The 25,662-nt window shown below is 30.8% G+C and overlaps 1 protein-coding gene across 4 annotated transcripts in view; it reads right to left on the reverse strand.

Annotated features, from left to right (window-relative positions):
- Window positions 1-24,891, reverse strand: part of Hr96 (Nuclear hormone receptor HR96) — a 58,829-nt gene extending 33,938 nt beyond the window's left edge. For 3 of the 4 annotated variants that reach the window (XM_085813782.1, XM_085813784.1, XM_085813786.1), the window contains exons 1-2: window positions 24,809-24,891; window positions 3,691-3,782 (exon numbers count right to left, since the gene is read on the reverse strand). The gene's annotated coding sequence lies outside the window, so the exon portion shown is untranslated. Of the gene's footprint in view, window positions 1-3,690; window positions 3,783-16,222; window positions 16,324-24,808 lie in introns of those variants that run through there. The other variant, XM_085813783.1, reaches the window with a different exon arrangement.
- Between the last annotated feature and the right edge of the window lie 771 nt (window positions 24,892-25,662).

The following is a 25,662-nucleotide window of genomic DNA, read 5'->3' on the forward strand; positions in this document are numbered from 1 at the left end:
TAATCAGAATGTAATAAAAATAGATTATAGAATTTACGCTGATGCAACTTTTTGTCTGAATGCACAACATGTAATGGAAAAGAAGGCTTGTAGAGATCTGTTTTCAACATGCCTCTAAAAGTAGATATCATACTCCTTTTGTCTCTTCAATATAAAAAAACTTTCCTTTGAGAGGCAACTTTAGTTTTTGGGAAAGAAAAAAAATCACAAGAAGACCAATTTGAAGAACATGCAGGACGATTGAGTACACATACTTATTTTCGGAACATAAGCCGTTCTCCGATTGGTTATTGAATAATGAAAAGATGCATTGTCATGCAATACAAAAGATTTGGAATACGTTTTCTGACTGAATAATGAAAGATTAAAAGTCATCTGCTTAATTCACAGCCATTTACAAGTCAATTACTCGGGCAATTGCAGAATCATTTTGATCCTGAGCTTGTAAAACAAACCTAATATGACCGGATTTAAACGTTTCTTTAATCTTCCGAGAACATTCCTTCTTTAGCTCATATTCTAAGAATATTAAGTGAATAAAATTATTGTAAAATAAATTGAATATTCATTTGCACTATGGCTTGGTAGTTTACTAACGAGTTAACAAAACTTAAATTCTGCTTTTTGTGTCTAAGAATACAACAATATTTTAAATATTTATAAATAGAATATTAAATTGGAGATTTAATTGGAGCCTCACCAGTTGCCTAGCATTTGAAGATTGTTAAATACTAATTGTTTGTTGCGAAGTCTAACCCAGGCTGCATGGTTGGTTTCCGTAGTTTTCTAGGTTCTCTTTACAAAGCTTCTCTATGAAAGCATCTTAACCAAATAGCTCCCATGTTCTTTCTATGTTCAAATAACCAACTAACCTAGTTTAAGTGCGATTTCCAAGTTACTAGCAAAACCCGAATACTCATTAAAAATCATGTAGCTTGCCAATCGGGAGTAACATGAAAGATACGGCGCCAATAATTGAATTGCTGTTAGGGTACGCTGTTTCTAAACTTAGATGGTCATTCCTTAATTAAATATAATTGATTTTTAACTTCTATTAGAGCTGACGGTAAGAATGGAAGTGGAAATAAATAATATCGTGTGCAATCTTGATTAATATAAAATTAGAAATATTTGATAGAAAAATATTTGCATTCAGACAGAAAGTTTTTTGAAATATTTGCAATTACTTTACAAGAAGGATTTATTAATAACCGTAATAATTACTTATTATATTACTGATGATCAGAATTCAGTTCTTGACAATTACATTCTAAATTAGAATTTTAAGGATATTATGAAAATATGCTATGCATAAAAATACATTTTAGGATAAAAAGGAGTTGATTTTTTATGTTTAAAAACTTCTTAAATTCATTTAATAAACATCATACCCTTGTTGTTAATTGAATCCAGAATGTTGGGTGTTGTTTATATAATTATTCTTACTTGTCCACAGAACCTGCTGACTTATCCAACCATTAAGTAGCTGCAGATCATTTCTACATAACCACTGAACTTCCATTAATTCGGTCTCTAGACGGTTGTATGTTTATATCATAATTTGACTTTTGTAAAAATGATTATTCTAAATCTTATGTTTCAATAAAAATAATCTGTGTTTTAAAAATATGAATGATAGTATCAGCCGCTCTTTCAGCCACTTCATAAGCAACAGCTTGTTTAGAAATAAATTATGCAATAAATGTCATAAAATATTTTCATAAAATTCAAATGAACATCAAATGAAAGTTCTCAGTTTTAGACAATTTGATTTAAACGAAGTTAAAGTAAAGTAGCAGACGATAAAACGCCGAAGATATAAATTTACTCTTACAAATATTTTTTTAAAAAGGGAAGAGAGAAATTTAAAAAAATAGTTAAAAATTGGAATAATATCATGTATAATTTAAAAAAATAGCTTTTCATATAGTATTAACATATTTATTACGCATCATTGAGGGAAAAAATTTCGTATAATTAATTCTCCATAAAATTTTATTTGAAATTTAAGGTTAAAAAACTTTGGCAAATCACTGTAGCAAAAATCCATAAACCACATTTGGCGTTATTATCGCTCAAAAAAAGATGCCAAATTTCAAAACGTGAATATGTAAATTTATGTATATCTTAGAAAATTTTGAATAAAAAAGTCTAATTTTTTGCAGGTATGCTTAGAAATACACCTACTTTAAGATGATGGTAAAAATTTTATAAGTTATAATTAAAAATGTTTTCGAAAAATTTATAAAAATTATTTAAAAATAGAAATTTTAAAAATAAAACAGAAAAAATGGGTAAATTGTATTTGGAATGAACCTAAATTTCGAAATAAGAAAGGAAAAATAAAAAAAAGAGATATTAATAAATATTTGCCAAATTCAATTAACATTGAGGAGCTAAAATTTTGAGAGCTAATATTTTAAAAACTACTCGTGCGATTTTTACAAAACTTGACATTCTGGCATAATTTGAGCCATAGAATCGAAATATGGAAAAAAATTAGTATGTTATTTCAGAAAAAGTCCAATTTTGTGTCAAAATACCTATGTTAGAATAGTGCTATATATAAATCTACTATATATCCTAAGTTGCACTTTCGAAACATAAAACGCAGTTTGAATTTTGTCAATCGGCCCAGTAGAACGGGAGATATAGTACTGTCCCATTTTTTTTTTTTTTAACAGTGTGCATAGCTGTGTATATATATATATTAATGTGTGTGTACACATGCATACAAACACATGTAATACATACATACATTTTTTAAACCGGTCCCAATAACAGAAGAATATCAAAGTATGTATGTAATCATGAAGTACGAAATGTGCTACATTTATGTATTCATTCATTTTTAGATGGCAACTCTAAAACATTATTTTTTAATTGGATCCTGTGATAAAATGACAGGAAAAATAAATGATTGAAGCATCAACCAGTTTTACCACCCCACATCTAAATAATAAATAACTAAGCGGTGAATCATACATTAAGCATATCATACACTCTATGATTACTGTAAAGTATTTTATTTATACTAGTATTTTATTGATGGTGTTTACTGCTTTTTAAATTTTATTGATTGATTAATTGTTCTTGCATGGAATTCTTAGTGTGGGGCCATTTTTAAAATGTCTGTTGCCTTTGCACATAAGCTTGGTGAAAAATTTGTTACAATCATGTTTGCAAATTCTAGTCTGCAACTTTTTGGTAGGACTGCAGATAATGAGAAAGTACGATTTTCATGAACAGTGTTATATAATGCACTTTGAATACTATAATAAGTTTTTATTTATTCATTGTGTTAACAAATGATTTTTATTTTTAAGATTCTAATTTTTTAAAAAAATTATTCAAAATATAAAATTTTCTATATTTTTTCAAAATATAAACTGTTTATTTTCCAAATCATTTTTTCCTTTTAATATTAAATATGCAAATTTAATTAAGACCTGAAAATTTATTAAACAGGATTCTGTAATAAGAAATACCTATTAAATTTGCATTTTCATCAACCTCCAAAAGCAAAGATTTAATTTGAAATTACTAGTAAATAAAACTCATAAGAAATCAAATTTGATTTATATGACTTTAATGAGTATTTAAACTGATTTTACCACCAAACAAAAATAATAATCATACTAATACAATAAAAGTTATGACTTCTTTTAAGAAAATTATATTATCACTTACCTATGATAATCATTCCTTGTAATCCTTCCACAAAAATAAAATTATGCTTCTACTTCAGTTTCCCTTAAAGAAGTATGTCATAACAAGATAATCTGAAATAAAGAGCAAACTGATATCATATTTAACAAACTTTAAAGAAATGCTGTTTCACAATTCAACACATCACATTTAACAAATTATGAGCAGAAGATTGAACTGGAGAATAAAATTTCATTAGTACAAGGGGTGATCAAAAGAAAAGGTATGAAATGACATAAAAACGTAACAGTTAAATATTTCCATATTCCACTATTGGAGAACATAGCGAGACATCTCAGGATGTGATTGGAGTCTTCGACTGGGATTGGAGCATGCGCGAGCGCCCGCATGCGCAGGAAAGAGCAGAAACTCTTATCAAAAGCGACGTCGAAATGATGCAGCAGTCCTTATAAGGACACGATGGTGTTCGCGTTGCAAAATTCGAGGACTGAGGAGCAGCGAGGTGTTATCCGATTTCTGACAGCAGAAGGTGAGAAACCGGCAGCTATTCATTGACAGATGGTGACAGTTTACGGGGAAAATTGTGTCTCTGACAAATCTGTCAGGAAATAGAGTGCTCGTTTTCGTGCAGGCTGTGAGAGTGTGGGTGATGACCCGAAACCAGGCCAGGCAAACACTGTCATCATGAGCAATCTTATCGACAAGGTGGACGACCTAGTGAGAAGTGATCGGCGTGTCACATTGCGAACGTTGGCGGTGAAGGAGGATGTCAGCTATGGAACCGTGAGGACAATTGTTCAAGACAAGTTGCGATATGTGCCGCTTGGGTTCCGAAGCAGCTCACTGACCAGCAAAATGAACTGCGTATGGATCACTGTAACACCTGTTTCGGTATCAGGAAGACCCCGCTTTCATGGAGCAGATCGTCACAGGTGATGAGACCTGGTCACTACGAGCCAGAGACAAAGCGGGACAGCATGCAGTGGAAGCATGCGTTGTCACCTCCCCCTAAAAAGTTCAAAGCCGTGTCATCAGAGGCAAAGTGTTGCTCACCATCTTTTTCAACGTTCAAGGTCCGCTACATGTGGAATTCCTCGAGTACAGAAAAACCATTTACTTCGATGTGGTACTGTGAGACACTCCGACGCCTAGGCAGGTCCATCAAAAAAAAAAAAAGACCGGGGCTGCTCACGAAGGGTGTACTTCTGCTCCATGATAACACACGTCTCCACGTCTCCAGAGCGACACACATGGAGCTGGCCAAGTTCAAATGAGAGACACTGGACCATCCGCCCTACAGTTCGCACATGTCGCTCTGCAATTTCCCCGTGTTTGGTCCACTGAAGAAACACCTAAAAAGGAAGCGCTTAAACTCAGACTACATACTCAAGGACGCTGTAAAGGACTGGGTCTCGTCACAGCCACAGGAATTCTGGGACAAGGAATCCTGCGGCTTGTTCATCAGTGGGATTGTTGTGCTCAGGCCTATGGTGTATATTTTGAATAAAGTCTACATTTGTACCCACCGTGTCGTTTCGTACCTTTTCATTTGATCACCCCTTGTATCATATACATTACAAATTAAAAATTAATTTTTTATAATGCATATTTTACTACTAAGAATATAAAAAAGCAAAACAGGCTGATTTTTGCCTTTAAATTATAAGTTTTTAATTTCCTACAGCTGTTCATTTTCTACCTTCTTTTAGAATGAGATCAAATTTAACAGTGCAAGATCATACAGGACATAAAGGAAAAGTACCCTATTATTTTAATCAAATTATAGCAAAAATTTTAATTCAACACGCTATAAAAGTAAAATTCCGCAAAAGATGTAAAATTAAACAAAATGGAAAAACTTACAAGATTTTGTTTAAAATAGCAAAAGGCGATATGATACTCAGAACATCCCCCCCCCCCAAAAGGGACAGTTATTTTAGCATAGTAGAATAGCTATTTTAGCATTGGACTGTAAGTACTGAAAAAGCAAAGTTACCATATCTGGTTTTAATAATTTCAATAAAGTGAAAATCTATCAAAAGTAGAAAAAAGCATCCTTGACATTGTACTTCTAACAATTCAACTATGCCAAAGTTTTTAAAAAATTCGTTCACATATATATATATATATATATATGTATATATATATATGTATATATATATATGTATATATATATATGTATATATATATATATATATATATATATATTTAAATATATAAATAATTTTTTACATCTATACCCCCCCAAAAAAAGCAACTAAAGACAGTATAATTTGATTATGGCAAACACAACTATGGCTGGCCCAAATACCTACCTTATAAGAGAAAGTCTTGTATCATAGAGTAATCTTGCTGTCAGTTGATTTTTGCATCTTTGTTTCATGCTCACAGAAATAAATGTGAAATTTCCGGGATTGCAACAGTTTGCAAAAACTAAAAATGTTGAAATCTTTTTCTATAATATGTATTAATGTATTTTTGTTTTTATAATATGCAATTATATTATGTTTTTATGTAAACAGTGCATATTTCATTGTTTACCTCTAAAAATAAGATCACTAAAAAGAATGGATCTATATTTTTAGCAGGGATATTCTTGTTGTAGTTACCTCCCCAAAAAAGTCATTACGTTTCTACCTCATTTCAGCGAGATCTTCACCGATCGTAGTTATTTCACATGATACTTGACAATATTGTGATATTGTATACAAAAATTTATTTCATTCTTTTTGCCCCTCCTATATTTTTTTGGCCTAAAAGCATAATAATTCATAAAGATTTTACAGCAAAAATAAATATAATAAAAAAGAAATATATTATTTATTCATTATAATATAGTTATTATAATGAATTAAATAACTATAATGATTATTTATTATTGAACAATTATTATAACTAATTATTAAGGTTTGGTTTATTTGATTACAGTAAAGCACACAAGAGCTATTAGCGTAAAGGTAGGGATGCCTTTGTGAAGGCCTGTGTGTGAGTGAATTTGGTTCACATACACTACACTTGAAGTTCACTCACTTACACTTGAAGAAAACTACGAAAACACCCAGGCAACCAGCCCATTTGCCAGGATTCAAACCCCAGACTGAACTACCAGCATTCAGTGATTTTACCACCTGGCCACTGATGAGCCAAGTAATTATTAATTTGTTTTTAAGTTAACAGGGTTCGTACACATTTCTGCACATAGAAATCAAATACTTTTAAGGACCATTAATGAAACATATTAAGTACACATCAACAAATAGGATCTGAATAAATTCATTTAAAGATATTAGCTATGCCTGAACTTCACTTTTGTAATACTAGCCTAAGAATTAAATAGATCCACAAGCAGAATGTATTATTATTGAACATAACGTAATAAACATAATTATAAAACAAATTTGAGAATAAAATCAACTTTATAAAATTTATCAGGTAGCTTTAAATATTTCACCCTTATAAATAGTTAAGTTGATACCACAGTTGAAAGAAGATTAGTGACATTTTACTTACGTTTCACTAACAGTTATCTTTATGTTAATTTTTTTCTTTCATGTCTCATTTTGTCAAGTAATTGCTCAGTTTAGAGGTTTAGTAAATAGCAGGTCGATTTTATGTCAAACTGTATAAGTTAAAAATGAGAAGTAAAATCATAATTAGCATGATTCCTTACAGAAGACACTAAAGCACCAGAGGTGATAAGTTGTTTTGAATTATTTTAAGTCTCACTAGATGCAAAGAATTAAGTTTTACAGTAACTTTTACATTTTTGTGCTGTATTTTGTGACCACGGTAAAGATTAATGAAAGGTTAACTCCCTTTAATATGAAGAGATAACGTTTAAGGGTACCCAGTTAGTTATAAAATTATTAGCTAGTTAGATACCCTTAGTCATTATAGATTACATGGCGACTATTAATTTTTTTTTTACTATTTGTTAAAAAACACTATTAAAATCACAATATATTAACATGTCACAGTTTAAAATACACGCAATTTTTTATGACATCGATTCTTAAACGATATTTGTGCATCTTTTTAATACAAAGCCTATACACAAATTCCGACTATTTTATGTCAATTTCCTTCTTGTTAAGCATTTTTTCTAACAATTAGAAATTTGTGTCAATATGCAAACTAATATTCCCACTCGTGTTTCATCTGCTAACTTGTCAATGTCTTGATTATGTACCTATGAGGTTTTATTTGATCTGATAAAAGCTAAATAGTCCAAAACCTCTGACAGATGTGAAGCAAATTATCACTATGTCTGAAAGTAACTATAAAGTCAGATAAACTTTTATTTAAAAAGATCTTCAAAACAAAAAAGGCATGTTCTTATGCTAACAAAATCAACTGCAGATTATGGTGATCCAATTAAACAGGAACAGTCAAACTAAAAATGTGGACTAATAGTCAAAGACTACAGATTTTAATTGTAATCTAAGCTGGCTCAGTAACGTGTCATAACATAGTTATCGAGTAACAAATTCAAATACCAGCAGCGAGAATGCAAAGATGAATAATTACAAATTACCACTGCTGGTAGAAACTAATGCCAGCAGATGCCAGAAACAAATTCTGCAACAAATTCTTACAACCCCAAAACCTTAGTTTAAAAACTGTCTAAGTGATTTTCATTCTGGTGAGGAAATGAAAAGTATAGCAAAGCCTGGAATTGTAAGCAACTTCCTAATTTATATAATAATAACTGTACATATCTTTGAAGAATTATTTTCTTTCTTACGTGTTTGGTTTCATTCTTCAATACGTTTCCTCTTCATTTTAGAATTTTTTGATTTAATTAAAGATTTCTATTATTCTAAAAAACTAAATGCATTTAGAATGTATAGGAAAAGGTGCCAATTTTATTCAGTAATATGAACATTCAGAATAAATATGAAATGATATATGGTAAGGGCCGGTTACAGAGCTGGTGTAGCAGAAATTTAGAATTTAATGACACACTGAACAACAAATTCTAGAAATGGTAAAATATTAAAATTTACAAAGGCACTAGGCAGCAGAATTTCGGATCCACACAGATTGCATCAGGTGGGAAAATGCGTAACGCCAGCCCTGCACAGAGCCGTAGCTAGGGTTTTCAGTACCCAGAGACAACTAAAGATTTTGCATCTCCTTTCTGTATGCCAAGAATGAAAAACATTTCATTTTAAAATTTTGTAACATCAATTTCATACCCCATGGATGCTGCACCAGGCGACAGATGTCCCCCTTGCCCCACCCTAGCTACGCTACTGATGATGCATTGAGACACATAAGATGAATCTTTTAAATTGTCAGTCTTCAATTTCTTGATTAACAGAAAAATTACTTTCTATAAATGCCTGTCCATGTGATAAGATTAGAAACATTTTCGATATTTTCCACGCTTGTGTCTCGTGAAAAGTAGAGAAAACAAAGGGAAGATAAACACACTTCTAGTATCAGAAGTAAAACGTCCAAATAAAGTACAAAGTCTGTAATCCGGACCTTAAAGCCAAAAACTTACGCATGCACATTTAATGCGTACGTCCGCTACGCATGTATGTAAAGCATTTACTCAAGCACGTTTCCGATAGTGAAGAAAGTGTCAGAGACAAAACAAAAACGAAAAAATTTTGATTGACAAGTTAATCGGTATTCTCGACACAGCAATCAATTACAGGACTCGAACAGTGGAACTTTGTAACTGAACAAGAAATTATGTCTGTTTATAGAATTAAAGAGAAAGTATTAGCAGAAAAAAACGAAGCAACTTAAGCAAATTACACTGAAAGAAATGTTTAATAAAGTAAACAAATAAATATTAAGCTTTTTTTCTTGTAAATTTTGATACCCTTTAGATCATAATTGCTCTTTATTTCATAAATTACGATTTCATATTTTTAATTGTGTAATTTTTGCATGCCATCTTACTAGATTTAAATTGATGATCTATAATCCGGAAAAACCCCTAATCCGGAATCGAAGTCCCAACGAGTCCGGATTACGGACTTTGTACTGTATTATGTTTTCATTGTTCATCCAAAAATTATCCAAAATGTAAAAGTTCATCACAAACTTCCTGTAAAATACATCCATTACATGTTAATACCATGAATGCATTTTTCTGGACTCTTCTAGATTTATGGGTCTATACATGTTGCCTTCAAATCCTTCTAAACTTTCCAGGCTGCAATGTCTAAAATCCTAACAAAAAAATATCCCTACCAATTCTGTAACAGCAAGAAAACAGAAATATGTTGTAGAGGAAAAAGGGTAAAAATATTTTTATAGAGAAGAGTGAAGCGTATTGAGACAGATATATGGGGAAAACTCTTACCATGAAAAAATTACAACAAAGGCATTTTTAATTAATTACATAGCTATTTTGCTTTTGCTAAGAATTGTTTTGTAAATTACACTAAAGTGCAATTTAATTATTTATTACCTTGTTTATTTTTCAGATTAAAAATACTCTATAATAAGTTACCAAAATGGAAAATAATGTCACTTTATAATATGATAGCGAAAAATAAAAATGTTTCATTTTAATGTTATTTCTTGAATATAATTTCAATATATTAGCATTATTTTAAAGAAACTGATGAATGTTATAATGTTTAAAAAAATATATCATTGAAAAATTCCCATTTTCCAAATTAAAATTTTTTTACAGAAACTGATCTAAAAATTGGCAAAATGTTGATAAATCACCAAATTTGGTGTCCGTTTAATAAAGAACTGACATTCCCAAAAGCGAAAAGTTGTCTAAGAACTCCTCATTAGAAAAAATGAAATAATTTTGAAATGTTTTTGTTCCACTTTATGCTCAGAAACTTTGAGTGTCCCATCAATTATATTAGAAATAGGAACAAATTAAGATCCATGAACCTATCCACCCAGTCAAAAGATTTATCAATGAATCACCAAAAATACTAGTCCAAAATACTAATTCACATTAAAAATGGCAGTTGTAAAAGCAGACAGAAATTTCAGATGATTAAAATTAAGGACCTCCAGCCGAATTTGGTCAAAATTAAGGACTTTTAAAGACCAAAAATTGATTCCAAAAAACTAAAGACTTTTAACATGTTGACTGCCACGGCACTTTTCGGACTCCAGTCTGAGAAGCCAAATTGATTTAATCATATTAGTAAATATACTAAGTATGATTCAAAACAATCATTAAAAAGTTTACAGTTTTTTTTTTTTTTTTTTTTTTGTAGAAAAAAAGTGTCCTACGAATTATTTTAGTCCGCTTTTGTGAGACAAAGCTCTTTGCAGAAGCCCACTACGAGTTAATTCGTATAGACATGTTTTGAATTGATGCCTCGGTACAGCTAAAACAAGCGCTAAGCAAGTAACTCGTAACAGCGCAAAAGTGGCAAGTCAAGAAACTATGAGATAACTCATATTGGGCGTCCTGAAGAAGAGCGCTAATACGAGTTATCTCATGTTGGGCAGTCAACATGTTAAGGACTCTTAAGGACCCTACGAACCCTGGTTAATGTACATACATTTAAGCTCAATGATAAAAAGATATATAATCATTATTCATTACAGCATAATCATAATAATCCTTATTTTAGAATTCATTGTGATTATAATATAACAATGAAAATAATAACTATTATACAATAATAGTTATTTATTACACTTCAGAATAAAATTATGACATATATCAAAACTAAGTTTAGGAAAGACTCATATTTTCGCCAATACATAAATACACATAATTAAACTTACTGTAATCAAACAGTTAATTATCAATGATGATCAGTGCATTATCTTAGATTACTTAAATGTAACTTTCTTTTTTTGGGTACTCTTCTATTATCAGGAACAGATTCAGAAATGTGTGTATGCACTTGTGTATATATATATGTGTGTGTGTGTGTGTACGCATACAAACATACCTACACATGCATACATGAACACAGTCATACATGCATATACTGTACAAAGTCTGCAATCCGGACATCCATTATTCAGAATGATCTATAATCCGGACCTCAAAGACCGAAACTTTCTTTTTATGCTTTACGCATGCACATTTAATGTTACACGTGTGCACATTTAATGTTTACGCATGCACGTTTAACACAAAAAACGAAGCAACTTAAACAACTTACACTGAAAGAAATGTTTAATAAAGTAAACAAATAAATATTAAGCTTTTATTTTTGTAAATTTTGATACCCTTTAGACAGCGTTCATACACATTTCTGCGCACGGAAATTAAGTACTTTTAAGGACCATTAATGAAAAAAAATTAAGGACCTATGAGCAAATGGGAACTGAATTAATTAAAAATGTTATTATATGCTTGAATTTCACTTTTGTAATACCATTCTAAAAATAAAATAGATCCCTAAGTAGTATGCATTATTACTAAACATGAATTAACTAACATAATTATTAATAAGTTTGAGAATAAAATAAACTTCATGCAGTTTATCAAGTAGCATTAAATATTTTACACTTATAATAGTTGGACATATTTAAAAGCAGATAAGAGACATTTACATTTTACTAATAGTTAGCTTTATGCTGTTTTTTTAATTTATTTTATTTCATTTATTTATTTTAATGCCTTATTTTGTCACATACTTGGCAAGTCTAGAGGTTTAGCAAATTATAGGGAGATTTTATGTCGAACGGCATAGGTTAAAATGAGAAGTGAGATCATAATCAGCATGATTCATAACAAAAGACTGAATGTTGTCCCTCTGCTGCTTGTCTATAGAGAGACCTGCTGACTGGAACAAACCTGAAAGCCCTGATGTAGGCACGGTTGACAAGTGTTGAAAGTTAGTCAAACTCTGCTTAATGCAGTTAATGTCATAGCTTTGTGTAGAGTTCCAGGGTTTATAACCCAGTTAATATAATTTAAGGTTCCAATAAGCCATTAAAGCACCAGAGGTGATACGTTGTTTTATATATAAGTCTCAGTAGATGCAAAGAATAAGTTTTACTTGATGGTTACTTGATGGGTGTTGGATGATGTACTAATCTGAGACAATTACATGGGAAAAACGCTTACTATGAAAAAATTAAAAAGAAGACATTTTAATTAATTACATAGCTAATTTTGTTTTACTAAGAGCTGTTTTGTAAATTATGCTTTATAGCTATATACCTTGTTTATTTTTCAGATTTAAAATATTGTATAATAAGTTGCCAAAATGAAACTTTATAATATGACAGCAAAAAATAAAAATGTTTTATTTTAATGTTATTTTTTAAATATAATTCTAATATATTACCATTATTTTAATGAAATTTATCAATGTTGTTATGTTTTAAAAAAAATCTCTGAAAATTCTCAGATCTCGGAATTAAAAATTTTCTATAGTAACTGATCTTGAAATCGCCAAAATGTTGACAAGTTGTCAAATGTAGAATCATTTAGTAAAAGAATTCACAACCCCAAAGCGAAAAGTTGTTTAAGAGCTCTTTATTAGAAAAAATGAATTTCGAAATGCTTATGTTTCCCTTCTTGCTTAGAAACTCGAGTATTTAATCATTTATATTAGAAATAGAAACAAATTATAATCCATGAACCCATTCAAAGGATAATCATATACGTCAGTGAACTGCCAAAAATATTCCTCCAAAATGCTAATTCACACTCAAAATGGCAGTCGTAAAAACAGAGAGAAATTTCAGATGATTAAAATTAAGGACCTTCTACTGATTTTGGCCAAAATTAAGGACTTTTAAGGACCGTACGAACCTTGTTTAGATCATAATTGCTCTTTATTTCATAACTTATGATTTCATATTTTTAATTGTATAATTTCTGCATGCCATCTTAACAGATTTAAATTGATGATCTATAATCTGGAAAAATCCTTAATCCGGAATCGCCGAAGTCCCGACGAGACCGGATTACGGACTTTGTACTGTATACATAAATTTCTGAATCCGGTCCCCTGATAACAGAAGAGTATCCTTTTCTGCTTCGCTTCATTTCATTCATAAGTATCTCCTTATTTTTAAAATATTCTATAAGCCAACACTTCAATAGCGACCATCTAATTGCAAAGATAAAACATTGTAGTTTTTAGTACACACATTTTTTAGTCAATTACATTGCGGTAGTAATTTATCTCCAATTATTATGCCTCATTATATCAAAATATAGCAGTAAAAATCCTTTCCTTATTTCAATATAACGGATATTGAACCTTGTAAAGCTAAATTTTCAGAATGAACAAAATACTTTTTTTTGAATTTTAGAACAGAACCAAAAAAAAAAATAAAATGCTGCAGCTCTTAACTATTAAAATTTTTTTAAACTCTTAACTACTACAGTTACTCTTACAACTATATATAAAAAAATCTTCCGAATTCTCTTCTTGTTGCCACACCATAAAATGCAAGTTCTTGTCCTATTATTTATATTTCACATTCTCTATAAGTCATGATCTTTACAAGTCATGATCTTTACAAGTCACAATCTTTACAAGTCACGATCTTTACAAGTCCCCCCACAAGAAGCACATTCGTCACTGTAGAGACAATGCTGCTCAGAGTTCATTGAGAGAGAAAATTTTAACTGCTAACCTTGACAAAGCATCAGCATTCCCATGTGAACTTCCTTTGCGGTATGTCCCAGCCATGTTATACCGCTGTAACGCTAAGGCCCAACGAGATAGTTTAGCACCATGAGGGGCACTTTGAATCAAGTAGATGAGGGGATTGCGATCAGACACAATCTGCACATTGGCACCGAAAATCCATGTGTCAAATTTTCTCAAGGCTTCGATGACACAAAATGCTTCTCGTTCGATGGTTGACCATCTTTGTTGACAGGGCATTAGTTTCTTGCTGAAAAATGCTATGGACATTTCTTTGCCATGTTCGTTGTTTTGAGCTAAACACGCTTCAATTGCGAAAGCAGATGCATCCGTATAGAGTTAAAAGGGCTTGCTGATGTCCGGACTATGCAGAGATGGCATTTTAATCAACTCTTCTTTAAGTTTGTTGAAAGCTGCTTCTTTTTCAGAGTCCCATGGAATATTATTTGAAACACTCTTCTTTGTAAGGTTTGTTAGAGGTAAAACAATCTCAGAAAAATTTGGGATATAATCCCTATAGTAGCTTGCTAGTCCTAAAAACTAAAAAAATCTCAGCAATTTTTTCTTCTACTTTTTCTAATAATTCTTCATCAACATGATGTAGATCGTCTACCTCGGCCTTGGGCTCTTCCATTAATTCAGCAATTCCTTCCGTTTCTTTCTCGTCTTCCAGTTCTTCGCTGTCATCCGAATAACTTACTGTTCAATCTTCCATGTTTTCACCCTTGAACTTGAAAGGTTTCTGTGGTTTTCAGTTTCATTGTGGATGACATTTTCCTTTTTAGTTTCAACTTTTGTTGTATAATCCACACTTTCGTTTTCATCTCCCAGTTCAACGGTATTTATGCTGTCTTTATTGTACTCATAATCTTCAAAATTTTCTTCTGATTCCCTACCAATTAATTGAATGATTTTAGATGGCATTAAAGTCAATAAACATGAAACCCAATCTTTAGGATCAATCTTTGTCTTTTTAGCTTGTCTTTCAAATAAGTATAAATAAATCACAATATCATCGTGTCTTAAATTGAATTTGGGAATAAGCTTAATTAAATCAAAATTATGATGTCCATTTTCATTTGTTGGTGGAGTTTGTGTTAGTCGAACACGAGATTCAATTTCGAGTTTCCTCAATTCAACTCCATTTGCTCTCTTTTCTGCTATGCTTCTAATTCTTCTTTCCTTCGTTGTTCCTCAATCTCTTCTTTCCTTCGCTGTTCCTCAATCTCTTCTTTCCTTTGCTGTTCCTCAATCTCTTCTTTCTCCTTCCTTCGCTGTATCTCTTTTTTTTCTTTTCCTCTCTTCAACAATCGTTACAAACACTTCTTTAGCAAATGCTTCATCATATGTATCACTTTGAATTATTTCATTTTTTATCACCACGATTTTTATACTTGGATCTACTTGAATTTCTAATTCAGCAGCTAAAACTAGCAAATCCTCTTTTTTCCCACGACCCATAAAAGCCATGTCTCGATTTTAAATAAACCTTATTCTTTGCAAATTTAATAAAAAAAAAAAAAAAAAAAAAACTAATTTCTTGTTAATGCGTCATTCAATTTATCCTTAACATTAGTTAAAGTATGAACTCCCTGACTGTGGTTTTCTCTTTCGTTGGCGAAACAAAAAAAAAAAAAAAAAAAAAATCGTTTCTATGTGTAACACTGTAGCAGCTGGCTGACGCCAAGTACTGATTTCTGATTTTATTCAGTCAATAGACTCTTAGTTTCATAAAAAGCAATTTTTTTTCCTATTCAAATGTAATTCACAATGAATTTAATTTTATTTGTCATGAAAATCAATCAGTGGAATCAATACTTAATGTGTTGTTCACCTACTCTGGCGAGTCAAACGAAATTACATTTGAACACTGGCGTATTCATTACTTTGACAAGTAAATAAACTAAGATTCCATGACGGAAACAATAATGAACTTTTCATAATCTTAATTAATTACTTTACGTTTACAAGGTAAATTGAGCTCTCACCTGAGTTATTTTGGTTCGTAATTATGTGCGGGGAAACCCCGATCCTGTCGACTGCGCCAGTAAAAATCCTTTCCTTATTTCAATATAATGGATATTGAACCTTATAGGAAGAACAAAGCTAAATTTTCAGAATGAACAAAATACTTTTATTTGAATTTTAGAACAGAACCAAAAAAATAAAATGCTGCAGCTCTTAACTATTAAATTTTTTTTTAAACTCTTAACTACTACAGTTAAAACTCTTACAACTATATATAAAAAAATCTTCCGAATTCTCTTCTTGTTGCCACACCGTAAAATGCAAGTTCTTGTCCTATTATTTATATTTCACGTTCTCTTTAAGTCATGATCTTTACAAGTCATGATCTTTACAAGTCACGATCTTTACAAGTCATGATCTTTACAAGTCACGATCTTTACAAGTCACAATCTTTACAATAGCAAAAGAGAATGTCCATGTTTTTGGTGCTTCTTCTTTTGCTGTGTTAACATGTTAAAACTATGTGAATTTTTTTGTGAACCTGAAACAGTGTGAACTTTTTCTAAATTCTTTCTTGTATTAAAAAGTGTTAACTGTCTATTTTGGGATGAAATACAGTTCACATCAACATAAGGAAATTTCCGCTATTAACAGGATTCATCGACTCTTCTAATTTCATACTATATACCGATTTTGGTTATACTCTGGTTTTCTATTTCATCCCATTTCATTAAAGAAAGTGTAAAATAACTGCTTAAAGACTCTGTAAGTTAATCTAGCATGTTTATACAGACATATTTTAATATTTTTTTTACCATTCTTCTAGATAAATCTGATTTACAGCCATGAATAAGTCTAATATTTTACCTATTTATTCTTTATATTCAATGGTGATATTAAAAAAATTCAACAACTGTATACTTATGAAAATATATTCTGCATATTTATTCACACATTATGCATATATCATAACAAATCGACTCATAATTTCAAACTATACTCTGGTTTTGGTAATGCATAACAGTGCTTTTTATTTATTTTTATCATATGCACTTTAAGGCCCAATTTCTACTTTACTGGTCAACATCATCACTTTCCATACTTTAAACCTTTGATATGCAGTAGTTGCCCCCTGAAACCACCAATTCCGCCCCTCTTCTTTCTGAAATTTTTCAGTGAAAGCCAATGGATTATTTATCTTTTATCTCTAAATAACATAAAATGACTGCAGAACCATACAATTTTTAGGTGTAAGCAGATTTTAAAATTAGTTTTTAATGAGACAAAATAACTTTTTATTAAAATAAACAACTTTTCATACTTTATTTCATCGCACATCATTTCTATCATAAACAATAAAAATATAGCAATAAGCTGCATATATAAACAACATGTGTATATTTATGGCATTTGCTTTGTGGTTTCACAGCACAACCACTGAACCGCTAGAGCAGGGGTTCCCAACCTTTTTGTCCCTAAGGGCACATTTTAGAATATCTGTTGGATGGCATGCACCATTTACTTTTTCAAGGTGAATTTATAGTTGGATAGAGTTAATAATAAATGCACATAAACGCAGAGATCCATCACATTTTGTTTTGTGCTGGTATGTGTGTTGGACATAATTTCCATTTCATTAAAAATGAGAAAACTTTCATATAAAATTTTATTGAAAACTAAAAAAATTGTATTGTGATCGCACAGTGGTAGGCACACATTAAGAATTCGGCGGGCGCCATGTTGCTCGTGGGATAGGGTTGGGAACACCTGCACTAGAGCATTGTGTCACAATGCTCACAATCCTCTAGAGCAGCAATTCTCAACTTTTTGACTAATGCGTACCATCTAAACAAAAACTGAAAACCTTTAGTACCACCACTACAAAGTATTACTACCACCACTCTTGAACAAAGAAAAAACTCAATCAGAATGTTGGGGTTTAATTTTTGAATTTAATAGTTAAAAATACTTTGCTCGTGCGCACATGCGATTCCGGATTAAGGTTTTTTCCAGATTACAGATCATCAATTTAAATCTGTTAAGATGGCATGCAGAAATTATACAATTAAAAATATGAAACCATAATTTATGAAATAAAGAGCAATTATGATCTAAAGGGTATCAAAATTTACAAAAATAAAAGCTTAATATTTATTTGTTTACTTTATTAAACATTTCTTTCAATGTAAGTTGTTTAAGTTGCTTCGTTTTTTGTGCTAAACTCACATGCGTAAACATTAAATGTGCGCATGTGTAACATTAAACGTGCATGCGTAAAGCATAAAAAAAAAGGGTTCTTTTCCGTTTCACCGGCGCAAATCTCGCCAAGCAGACTTTATGGGCGACAACACAGAGTATACACATAAAAAATGTTAACATATTTTAGTTTTAAGAAATTTTTACTTTGAGGGCATAAACATTTTAATATCGTTTAAAATTTTGTAAAAAGAAAATAAATAAAGCCGATAAATTTGTAGAAAGACATGAATTTAAGAATTTACTAGATGCTTTCATGGTACAACATCCTGATTCGGTGTTTCATATCACGTGATCCCAAGTGGTCTCCTCTCACGTAAACTACGTTACAAAATTCTAATTCTCTCAGCAATTATCTACATTAATTTCAAGCTAAATCTTAATTTGGAATACAAATTTAAAAGCAAGAATTATTTCAATTCATACGAATAGCTTACTCAGAAATTATATAAAACCACAGTGCTTTACTTCGCTAGTAAATTCTCATTAGAACTGATGAATTTAACCCTCGACTTTGCATTTTCTATATTTTTGCCTTCGGATGAGCAATGTGATTGCATCCTAATTGACTAATTACCACGAATGGCCTTAGGGCATAAAATTGAACTATCTGGGTAAAAATTCTATGTAACTGTATGCCAGTATTGAAAGAAACAATCAATCTGAAAAGAAATGGCTATGACTTGTTTTGAAAATGAGGCGTAAAAGGTTACCAGCGAGGATATTCCGTTTGGCTTCGGTTGTACCATTTTTGGCAATTTTATCGCTTGCGCCGGCAAAATGGAAAAGTACCAAAAAAAGTTTGGGTCTTTGAGGTCCGAATTACAGACTTTGCATGGTATATGCATGTATGAATGTGTTCACGTATGCATGTGTAGGTATATTTGTATGTGTACACACACACACACATATATATACACAAGTGCATACACACATTTCTGAATCTGTTCCTGATAATAGAAGAGTGCCAAAAAAGAAAGTTACATTTAAGTAATCTAAGATAATGCAATGATCATCATTGGTAATTAACTGTTTGATTACATTAAGTTTAATTATGTGTATATATTGCTTCTTTGCATACTACCTACTTTCCTCTTGCTTACCACCAGTTGAGAACCCCTGTTCTAGAGGCTCAGTGGTCGTGCACTGAAACCACTACTCTTCACAATGTTTGCTGCTTTAAAACAGGAGTGTTTATTTTTATCCAGATATAGATAAAGGGCTTTGAAACCCCAGAGTTATTTTATTACTAAACAAGACAAGCACCTGCCCGGCGAAAATGACTTTACAGAGATTTTTCTCCGAGCTCAACACGCTTGCTTCCTATGCTAGTACAGTCAAAAGTCGTTAATCTGGACTCGTCGGGACTTCGGCGATTCCGGATTATAGATCATCACTTTAAATCTGGTAAGATGGCATGCAGAAATTATAAAATTAAAAATATGAAACCGTAATTTATGAAATAAAGAACAATTATGATCTAAAGGGTATCAAAATTTACAAAAAAAAAAAAAGCTTAATATTTATTTCTTTACTTTATTAAACATTTCTTTCAATGTAAGTTGTTTAAGTTGCTTTGTTTTTTATGTGATAATACATTCTCTTTAATTCTATAAAAAGACATAATTTCTTGCTCAGTTACAAAGTTTCGCTGTTCAAGTCCTATTATTGCTGTGTCTACCGACTAATTTGTCAATCGAAATTTTTTCATTTTCAATAACTGACACTTTCTTCACTATTGGAAGCAAATAATAATGATGAGGAATTTGATTTAAATCGTATCAAAGACGGAGTACATCGAGATGAAATACTACATTTAGTAAGGAATTATAAGCCAAATAAAATAAAAACATCTGCCCTGAAGATAAGGATAGTGCTGACAGATCAACTTCCAATTCATTGCCCGCAGCGTTAAAGATAAACAAAGATAAAAAAAATTAAAGTTTAGATAAACAAAGGATATGCCTTTATCCATTTTATGCAGCAATTCCACTTTTTGTTTAATGAACTTTGAAACATACTTTCGTTTTGTAGATCCTTTACATATTAATAAATATATATCAGAAATTCTATTTGACATAATCGAAAGTTCAAGCTTACTTTTATAAAATTGCTCTAACAGTCTGCAAAAAATAATAAGCCGGATCCAATTTGAAGATTAAGGAACAACGCAATCTGCAACATTAACTGAAATAGATAATTAGAGCTTAGCTTATACCATCCGTTATACATTAAACGTGCACTCGTAAACGTATTTTGCGCACGCGCACAAGCTTATTCGCAGCCATAAAGGTCGTAAAACCTTTACGACCTTACGACCTTTACGTCAATGCGACGCATGCGCAGAAAGTTTGTAGCTTTGAGGTCCGAATTAACGACTTTTGACTGTAATGTGATTTTATAAATTATTCCGTGTAGTTTAAATATAATGTAAATATACTTTGGTATAATTAAAAACAGAAATCACATTGAAATTTTATTTAAATTTAAATGGGAAATGAAAGATCTGTGCCAAAAAGACCAAGCAGGTTTTTAGGTTCTTCCTATTGTTGTGAAGGTTCTGTATGCTCTCTAGTTTCATTCCAACAGATATCTATAAATATTTTTCTTGTAAAAAAAAAAAAAAAAAAAAAAAAATGCAGGTTGCTGCTCTGTCATTACTATTTACCTTTTTTGATTTATTTGGACTTGAGAGTTGAAATTCGAAAGTAGGTGTGCTTCTAAATAACCAAATGTCTGCCAACACTTGTAACCAAGTATCAGTTATATACACAACTGCATTTTGGTTTACTTGGAAGATTTTCTCTATAAATTTATAAATATGTTTGCATTTGGCTGATCTTTGGAATATGGTAACAGGTAGTTTGGCGACATTTTGGAGGCGATAAAAGTTACTACCTAAAACTTTGGGAATAATGTGAGAAGTACTCAGTTCCGATTACGCATTATTTTGTGTGAGGGAAATGAGAGATCATGAGATATGTCATGTGACATTAATGGACGAATCACTGTTCTTTAATCGGAAAAAAGGGTAAATTTGTAAAAATATCTGCTGTACAGCATTAGTTTCATTCTATGTTCTGTGAAACAGTGTTGTTTAATATTTGGATCTCATGGCCCTATATAAAGTAAATCCGAAATTTTTATTGCTTTTATGTGTAATTGAAAAGAATTGCTTAATTGCGGATAAGTATGAATGTCCAACATGTGGGTATAAAATGAGATTGTGTGAAAGGAAGGATATTGCAGATAAGTTTGAATGGCGGTGCAAGAAATCTGATGAAAATGGACATTTTATGATCCGCCATGCACTCAAGATTCTGTAGAAGATTAGGTAAGTTAGTATTTTTAATTATTTGAGGATATTATTTTTATGCATTGTTCTAAATGTAAGGAGTAAATAAATTAATATGGTATTATTGGAAAATTGTTATTAGCAATGATTTAGTTTAAAGTAATTAGGATTGTAAGCTAAATTTTATTAATTTAATGTATATGCTTATTTATATTTTAAGTAGTGTTTTTTAATTTAATTATATTTTAATTTAATGATCATGATTTTGAGAGTTATATGTTTATAGTAACGTTTGAGTAGAAGTATTTATATTTAAGTAGTGTTTTTTAATTTAATTATATTTTAATTTAATGATCATGATTTTGAGAGTTATATGTTTATAGTAACGTTGAAGTTTGGAATACGTTTGAGTAGAAGTAAATGTGCATGGAAAGAATTTAAGTATTTGACACTAAGTATTTGTAACCATTTTTAATGTTTGCGTTAGAAATTGGTAGGTGAGGTTTATAATAGATAATTTAGAGAGAAAAGTTTTAGGATATTTTATTTATTTTATACGTGCAAATGTTCATCCTTGGAAAGGGTTATACACTTTTTCGCGATCAGGTAATTTCATGTATGTCCTTTTTACCGAATTTAAAGATTCACAAAATTTTCATGCATTTTTGTGAAATTTTTCTAATTTATGAGAAAAAAGCAGTGTACATGGATATAGTGAAGAGTGTGCGCAATGCCATTTTTGTGCAATTCTGGGATGTTTTTTCAAGTAAAAATAAGTCGACGTGTACATGGTTTAATTATATTTTAATTAAATGATAGTTATTTTGTGAATTATATGTTTGTAGCAATTTGGTATACGTTTGAATGGAAGTAAACGTGCATGGAAATAATTTAAATATTTGACACTAAGTATTTGTAACCATTTTTAATGTTTTGTTATGAATTCATTGGTGACTTTTATAATAGATAATTTAGAGGTAAAAGTTTTTGGATATTTTATTTATATTATACGTGGAAATGTTCATCCTTGGATAGGGTATATAATTTTTCACGATCAGGTAATTTCATATATGTGCTTTTTACCGAGTTTAAAGATTCACAAAATTTTCCTGCATTTTCGCGCAAATTTTTGTAATTTATGAGAAAATAGCAGTTTAGATGGATAAAGTCAATAGTGTGCGCAATGCCATTTTTGTGCAATTCTGGGATGTTTTTTTAAGTAAAAATAAGTCGACGTGTACATGGTTACTGTGTATGTGCGATTTTGAAAAACCGGCAAAGAGTTTGCGATTCTGCACTTTTTTTTCAATTTTGCAGTTAATGTTTGTCATGATTAAACAGTTTTGTTTCATAAAATTTCTAGCATAAGTGTAATTCGGATAGCAGATTGTTGGAAAAAGTGTTGAGTAAATAAAAAGAAAAGAAACATGTCTTTACTTCGTTAAGACAAAATGGCGGCGAAAAAAAAAAACAGAGGGTTGTTGTAGCAGAGTTGGTCGCCAAATTTTCGCCAAGTTACCATAGTCCAAAGATCAACCTTGCATTTATTTTAAAATTTATAAACCTACTGAACTAATACCATTATAATAAAATTAAATATCACGTTTAAGAAGCAGAATGTCTGTAAAGGTCAGTAGCATTTAAATACTTCCATCAGTAGTCTTCTGTTATTAAGACCGGATTCTGAAATAGATGTATGCATATAGGTATGTTTTCTTGTATGCATATACATATGTACATACATATACGTACGTGCATGTATACACACACACATATATGCACATACATAACAGAGAAGTACCTTTCCATCTATGCTACCTTTGGAACTTTCTGATAATCTGCAACCCCACAAAAATCATTCATACCACAATTCATTAGAAACTTTGTAAATTACTGAAAATTATCTGTTTTGCTATAGCTTATTTTTCTACAAAATTTCAACAGAAAAAACAAAAGTGTATGAGGTTGATATTTTCATTTCTATAGCCATTGAATTCTATTCAATGAAATGATGGTTAAATATAAAGCATATAAATTCACATGAACTCGGAATACGTGTTTGGTATGCATGGCTATTGTGGCATGTGTACTTAAAAATACACACACACACACACACAAAAAAAAAAAAAAAAAAAAAAAAAATGGTACTTTAACCACATGTTGAAATTAGCTTTATGAATAGACAGAAAATACCTTGCCTTATTTCCATCTACCATGCAGTAATACAAAAATAAAATTCTTATATAGAAATAAGACCCTGATCAAAATTACAGCCAAACAATAGGCCTATGTTTAGTTTCTAGAGTAAAAGGTTTTTTGCCCTGCCACTCCTCTGATTTTCCATACATATCACTTAAATACGAAAGTTTTGCTTACAAAAATATTCCACAAAGACTATCTTTATAGCAAATAATGGAAGCTTGCTTCATTTATTTAGCTTAAGTTTTCTATTTAAAAATTAATATTTATAAAACGTTTAATAATTACGATAAATATAAGTTTTCTATTTAATTATTCCACACTTAGCAATCAACTTAAACTGAAATCAAAGAACACCATTTATAAAAATACATTCTGAAAATTAAAGACTGAGAATACCAAAAACGATTGTATTGACAACTGCATGAAATTTATATTATGCTCATATATAATCAGCCAAATCCGACACAGGTAACTGTCATTTAAAGAAATTATAAAACTCAACATAAATTTTTTTTTTTAAACAATGTTTGTTATAATGTTTAAATATTATGCAAACAAACACATGCCGCTCAGCAATGGTATCAATGAAGGAACACAAAATCCATGTGATTGCGATAAAGAATCGACATTAAACCACAAATCTGATTTCGGAAAATATATTTTACTTAACGCAACCACTTTTCATGAAAAACGACGATTTTGCTTCTTTTTTTAAAAAAAAAGTTTTGCAAATGCGTCATACGATTATCTAGCAAAATAGGGCCGATTATAAGGTTTACATTGAACAATTTGTTTATTAATTATGTTTTTATGAAGTAATATGAATCGAAAAGTAAAATTAAATGCGATTTACCAATTTGTAAACAAGTATTTGTTATGATCAGCCCACAAACAAAAACTTTCAAGTGCATAGGTCATACGATATTGAGAATGATTGCCAATCCAAATTAGTAAAAAGTTGCAAAAATAACTAATGATCAACGTGGAATAATCTGCCATTAAAAATAATAATTACTAATGTTTTCAGTTATAACAAAGAGTTCAAATTTATAAATATTTTCTGATCAAATACGTTCAGAACAGAATTTTTCAAGCAATTTTATTTCTATTAAAAATTCATGCAATTTTCCGCACCCCCCCCCCAATCTGCACTTTTAGTTCTCTTTTTCTCCCTCAATCTAAATTAGGTCCCCCCTTCCTTTAACAACTTTAACATGGAGCTATATCTAAATTTTTTTTGCCCCATCCTTTTTTGCCCGGCATTTAAAATTCGTATTAAAAATTCAGAATCTTATTCAGAATCCATTTCAGCGCCCAGGGACAACTGAAGATTTCGCGCCCCCTACTGCTTGCCAAGGATGGAAAACATTTAATTCTAAAATGTCGTAACATCGAAATACCCTCATTTGCGGTCAGGTCATAAATTTACAATCCCTTTTTTCAGGGGGAGAGCTGACAAGGTGCGGACAATCTCGCTAGGGATCTTGAGAAAATGCGGGGTTGTTTAAACATCTAACTTCTCTATACACAGGAAGTTCAGTTTTATACACAGGAAAATACAAATTGAATTCTTCGAATGAATGCAATTTTGTACAATGAAAATGTATTACTTAAAGATAAACTGTAAGATAAATAACATCTTTTTTTAAAGCCATAGGTGTAGAAAGACAGATATTTGTTACACGAATGAATTTGTAGTAAATATTG

This window comes from Stegodyphus dumicola, chromosome 3, assembly GCF_044657685.1.
Source record: "Stegodyphus dumicola isolate Sdum_Otavi_A_Nest chromosome 3, ASM4465768v1".
Lineage (NCBI taxonomy): Eukaryota > Metazoa > Arthropoda > Arachnida > Araneae > Eresidae > Stegodyphus > Stegodyphus dumicola.